The sequence below is a fragment of the Suncus etruscus genome, chromosome 2 (genome assembly GCF_024139225.1).
Source record: "Suncus etruscus isolate mSunEtr1 chromosome 2, mSunEtr1.pri.cur, whole genome shotgun sequence".
NCBI classification, from domain to species: Eukaryota; Metazoa; Chordata; class Mammalia; order Eulipotyphla; family Soricidae; genus Suncus; species Suncus etruscus.
The window spans coordinates 49,115,429-49,122,042 of record NC_064849.1 but is presented as its reverse complement, the minus strand read 5'-3'; positions in this window follow the sequence as shown (position 1 = coordinate 49,122,042).

Sequence of the window (6,614 nt, the reverse complement as noted above, 5' to 3'; positions counted from 1 at the left end):
GGTTTTCAAGAAATGTAAGCACTTTGGCTTTAAAACAAGAATGTCAAGTAACCAATTTTTGGTCAACTGGTGAAATTGTAAATGATTGTACACTATTGTGATTTGTAAGAAATCATTCATATGATCAAGATATATATATATATTATATGTATTTGCTATTCCTGCATAATTCATATATCACAACTCTTTAAACTCTTGGTATTTTTGTTTGTATTTTGGGCCACATTCAGTGATGCTCAGGGGGTACTTCTGGCTATGCACTCAGAAATCGTTCATGGCTTGGGAGACCATAAGGTCCGTCCTAGGCTAGCGCCGGCAAGGCAGATGTCTTACCACTCCTCGCCACCACTCCGGCCTCAGCTCTTGGTATTTCTTAAGTATTGAGTATGGGTGTGTCTTTTTAATGTAAAGAAGATGATGATGAAAACTTAGGACTGAAGAAACCAATTGCTGGGAAATAAATTGTAAGAAAGAGGTTTGGAACTTTTAATTCTTCTCCTATTTTAGGAGAAGGACGTTGTGTATAATAGCCTTGGTTAGTGAAGTAATATAGTCTGCCTATCTAATGAAACCTCAAAACAAACCCCAAAAAGTAGGTTCAGAGGGGCTGGACCAGTGGGTACAGTGCTTGCCTTGCATGTGGCAAACTCAGGTTCAATATTCTGACACCCATTATGATTCCCTCAGCCCACCAGGAATGTGCTTGAGTGCAGAGACAGGATTCAATAAGTCAGTTATCTAATACAAAGTCTATGAAATTCTTGAGTTTCACAAGCCACTCTAACAAAGAAATAAAATCTGAAGAGAGGATATTAGTGACCTTTTTTACCCCTAATAATATCTCTATGTAAGCCCCATGGTTACAACATTTTTGTATTTGGGTTTCAGTCATAAAATGTATATGCTCTTCACTAGTGCAACATTTTCACTACCAGTGTCCCCTATCACCTTCCTCCCTCATCCCCTGCCTGTCTTCAAGACAGGCATTGTATTTCTCTCACTTACTATCATAGCATAATAGTTGTTAGTATAGTTATTTTCTAACAGTGCTCACCACTATTTGCGACAAGCTTCATATTGTGGCTTGATTCTTCCAGCCCTCATCTCTATAGTTTCTAGGTGCTATTACCATACTGATTCTTATTTTTCTTAAATCCCACAGAGGAGTGAGACTATTCTGTATATAAACACACAGGAATACTATGCAGCCATCAGGAAAATTGAAGTCATAAAATTTTCCTATACATGGATGGCCATGAAAACTATTATGCTGAGTGAAATAAGTCAGGGGAAGAGAGATAGACACAGGAGCCACACACCGTTAACAGCTTGAAGTTACAGTGGGCTTTTGACACTGAGGGAAGTCTTGGTTGACTGAATGATATCTAATATTATCACCAGGTAGAGAGTGTCAAGACTGAGTTGAATCGAGTTGAATTTTTAGACACTTTCTGTTTTCTGCACATTGCTTATTTGTAGGTATGGGAAACTACTTCCTAATATCAGAATTTAGTTAGGAGATCACACATTCAATTATTATCTGAAAATTATTGATATGAAGAAAACTACACACACAACTTCTTTGGAACTGGATTCAGGAAGCCATTTAAATGCATATAGGAATAACACCTAAAGTTATATAGTTTATAGGTGTTTTCCACTATTTCACTTTGTGACAGCACCATATTTAACATTAACTTTGTGCTAACACTAAAAAGTGGGCTTTAGATGCTTATATTTAGAAAATTACTGAGCAAAAGAATATCTCTATCAAGTTATAGAGTTGACAGTGAATCAAACTGGGTGAAAAGGGGGAGAAGTTACTAGAACAAATGTAAGAAAATCTACTGCTAACAGACAAGAGCACAACTAAAAATTGATTGTAGCATCTTGAGAGATAGTATAGTGACTAAGAAACTTGACTTTTATGCAGTTGACACGGACTCAATTCCCAGAACCCCAATGTTCTCCTATCCTCATCAGGACTGATTCCTGAGCACAGAGCTCAGGGTTTGCCCTGAGTATTCCCAGGATTTGTCCCCAAACCAAATCTAAACAGTGGTAAGTTGGTTGTGTTAGGGAGATTTTTATTTATTGGTAAGTTTTTTTTTATTAATTTAAAAAGGCTTTTAAAAATAGAAATAATATTTAAAGTGGTAAGTCACTGGAATTGAAAGCAAACCTATTCAACTTGCACTGAATCGGAGCCATATAATTTACAATTCTTCAATAAGAAATCATAAGATAATTGTGGGTATTATCTCATAGTGATTTTATGGTTGATTGCTATTCTTGGCTTCTACATTCATTTAGGTGAGCTGCTTACAACTCTGTAGGTATTTTGAAATAAAGAAGGTGGATTTGATAATCTTTACATTTGCTTCTCAGTTCTAAAATTCCTTTGTATTCCTATGCCTATTACCTATTTTTCTCCCATTTTAGAAACATGAAGCGCTTTCAGACTTTTCAGAAGCAATTCTTTTGTCTTCATACTGGCATTAGGGAGAGAAAGTCAGTCTCTTCTCTCTCATCAGGATAGACCATTGGTTCTCATTTTGTGAGCTATTATGTATTTGGGTGGTTTTCACCTTCTTTATGCCTCTGAAATAGTGGCAATGCCATGTTTGTGCTCAAGCAGCTTCTTTTGATAAAGATAAAAGCAAATTGCAGGAAGCTGTGATCATCTCAGTGAGTCTTGGGTTTTTTTTTTTTTTTTACTAACTCATTTCAGAAAAGCTCAATGATTTAATATACATTAACTCACTCATACTCACACAGGTCTGTCAGAAAAAGTGGGAAAAACTGGTATTTTACCATTATGTGTTCTTACAGACAGGCACAGAGGAGCCACTGAAGCGAAATAGAGTGAATTTAATATGACTAAAAGGAATCTTGGGTATTATCACTCCTACCCCCCACCTCTGTGGAACTGATTACCCAGTACATGTCCCTACATATCACTTAGAACATTGTAGTGCATTACTTACTTATGGGTCCTTTGCACCCACTAGACTGTGAGCTTTTCAGGGATACTGCCTAGCACATAATGAGCTGCAGTGTTATTTCCTGAATGACAAGGAACTTCCTGTGTAACAGGTTTATTACTGGCCCTGGACCATTCTTGAAGACTCAGATTTGGCAAGTCCTTGGTATATTTGACCAGGGATAGCTCCCTGAGGTCCTTGCTAAACTCTTAAATTTCAAAGCATAGACATTTTTCTGCACATATACAGGAGCCTATTTCAATGTTTGTTGTGCTCTGTTGTGCTTTTCAACATTGTACTTTTCAATGTTGGTGAAATAAAGCTATGTCTCTTAATATTTATTTCATGTAGGGTTGCAAAATTTGATTACTTTATGAAACTGACAGTAATGCAAGTTGATCCCGGCATCCCAAATGGTCCCCCGAGCCTGCCAGGAGCGATTTCTGAGCATAGTACCAGGAGTAACCCCTGAGCGCTGCAGGGTGTGACCCACAAACCAAAAAAAAAAAAAAAAAATAAAGAAAGAAAGAAAATTAATGATGGATTATAATTTCTAAAGAGGTAGCAACTCCACAAAAAAATGGGGAGTAGAGCTAAAGAAATACTTTATCCAAGAGACATATAGATGGCCAACAAGCATATGAAAAGGTATATTATAATTTATTATGGGGAATGCAAATGAAAACAGCAATGAGAAATCATCTCATACCTATGTCAAAAAAAGCTAGAAATAACATATGCTGCTTATTCTAGAGATGAGGGAAAAAATCCTGATTCACTGTTGGTAAAAATGAAAACTAATTTAGACTCTATGTAAAACGGTGTAGAGATTTCTTAAAAGATTACAAAAAGAAATACAATACAAATTAGCAATTCTACTTCTTAAGCATCTATTTCAGGAATATTAAAACATTAATTCATACATATGTATGTGTAAATATGTGCATATTATGATCATTGTAACCTATTAACAATGGCCAAGGTCTGAAAAGACCACAAAAGCCTGGTAAATTAGTGATCAAATTGTGATAGATATACAAAAATGCTATCACCCAATTATTTGGATAAATGAAATCTTGCTTATTTGCTCCAATATGAATAGCAATAGATGGGATCATATTATGTGGTAAAAGTCAGGTGGGGGATGGTCTCATTCATTTGTGGTATATAAATAAACAAAGCAAGGAGATAAAAACTAATTAAAAAAAAGGAAAAAATAAGTAGGGTGGACTGAAGAGATCTAATGGTTTGTTCTAGGGAGTTAAGTGGAACATTGGAAGTGGGAAAGATATTTTATGTACCTAAAAGCATAAAATTATGTGTGTTAATTTATATAAACCAGTGTTAATGTAATGAAACTAAACTATATATATATATCTGTATATATATGCATTTACATAGAAAAGCAATGAAGAAAACTTCAAGTTGATATTATAAATGTAAATGAGAGTAAGACTCCTAATAAAGTTTTAAATGACTGAGACAAAAGTACAGACAAATATATGATATTAACATAAAACTTAACATGTATTTTTGGCATTATAAAATTTACAACTTTTGCAGTTTTCTGATATATAATAATTTGTCAATTGTTTAAGATAAGAATTTCAATTCTGGGGCCGGGCGGTGGCGCTAAAGGTAAGGTGCCTGCCTTGCCTGCGCTAGCCTAGGACGGACCGCGGTTCGATCCCCCGGCGTCCTATATGGTCCCCCAAGCCAGGAGCGACTTCTGAGCGCATAGCCAGGAGTAACCCCTGAGCGTCAAATGGGTGTGGCCCAAAAACCAAAAAAAAAAAAAAAAAGAATTTCAATTCTCTCCTTAGCACCTTTGGCAAGGCTCCCTAACACTCCCCTCTCTCTACTTATCCTAAATAACATGATACAGAAACAAAACCAGCTGTTTCAATCCATGTGGATGGCTAGAATAGAGTCCCATAGCTTGGTGGTTTATAAACAATACATATTTATTTCTCAAGGTTTTTGAGTCTGGAAAGTATAAGATAAGGCTGGAAAGATTCAGTGCCTTTGTGGTTTATTTGGGATGTTGAGTGATATTAGTGAGTTGCTTTTTACTTTGAAAAACCACCGTGGGATGTGTACCTCTTTTTTTATATACAGATTTTGACCAAGTGCTTTAGGTTCCTATATAATAACTTGATAAAGACAAATCACCATCACTCTGACATATTCCAGCTGATTATCCTGAGGACTTTAATCTATCTGTAGCACCATAGCCTTGACTCTGTTTCTTATTTTTGGATCCTGGTCCTGTAATATTTTAGTTGTCAATAGAATTGGTTATTATAGGTTATCTTGTCTTACTTCATCTACATTGACTTGGCTTAGAACTGCTTGATATAACAATCAAAGTCAGTTACTGTTCCCTAGCTAGTTCATAGTTTAAATATATTTTATTCACAAACTGATACTCATATATAGATACTTGGAATTATATTGTAGAAACGAAAATAAACGTGTATTGTGTATAATATAATTGAAATAGTATATTGCTATTTTTATTATTTGGGTTGGGCACATACCAGGTATATAAAGATACATTTCTTTTGGCTATGTATCTTACATGACCTTGGGTACTTCCTGGTAAGCAACACCACATCCTTGAGCTCTAGCACTGAAACGAAAGATCATTGACAGAGTATCTCTGGAGTGGCTCCTGAGTTCCCTACCCTTGTATGTTTTTGGGGAACTCAATCTCTTCAAAGGAAGAAAGATTAAGGTGATTTTCCCCAACCATCCTCTTTATTGAGAATAGTATCTAAACTGCAATAATAGGACCATTGAGAGAAATTTAGAAATAAAATTTTGTCTTTTACTCAAAAGCAACTAATATCAATTAGATTATAATGAGCAGTGAGTTCATTTAATGATGGATTTTTTTTCTTTGCTTTTTTGGCCAAGCCCAGTGACACTCAGGGGTTACTCCTGACTATGCACTCAGAAATTGCTCCTGGCTTGGGAGACCATATGGGACCCCGGGGAATTGAACTGCAGTCCATCCTAGTTTAGCATCTGCAAGCCAAATGCCCTACTGCTTGTGCCACTGCACCACTCCGGCCCCCTAATAATGTATTTTTAAGGCTAGATACTTCTTGAGGGTGAGAAGTTGAGTAGAGTAACAGGGCGAAAGGAAAGTGATTTCTTTGATTTGTGATTTTTCATTACCATGTAAAATTTTTGAGATTGTATTTTTGTATAAAACTGCTCAGACTTCTTTGTGGATAATATAACATCATAACTCCTCAATGTTTTGTGAAGGAATGATAGAATGCAGACAGAGTCTGTTTTGATAACCAAAAATGTGTTGAGAGTTAAATGTTACATAATAAACAATATTAAATGTGCTGATGATAAAATGATTTATTATATTAACAACCAACCAATTAACCAAAAAAAACCCAAGCAAATAAAATAGACAAAGTCCACCAAATAAATATATAACGTTAGAAGAAAAGTATTATCATCAGTATACTTCTCACAATAGAGATAGATACAGGTAGGCACATGAATTACTGTAATATAACTTTTGACAATAAAACTTTGTTTAGCATCTCTTCTAATTTTTATTTTACTTTGGTACACACAGGTTACTCTTTTTTGTATTTCTTCTTT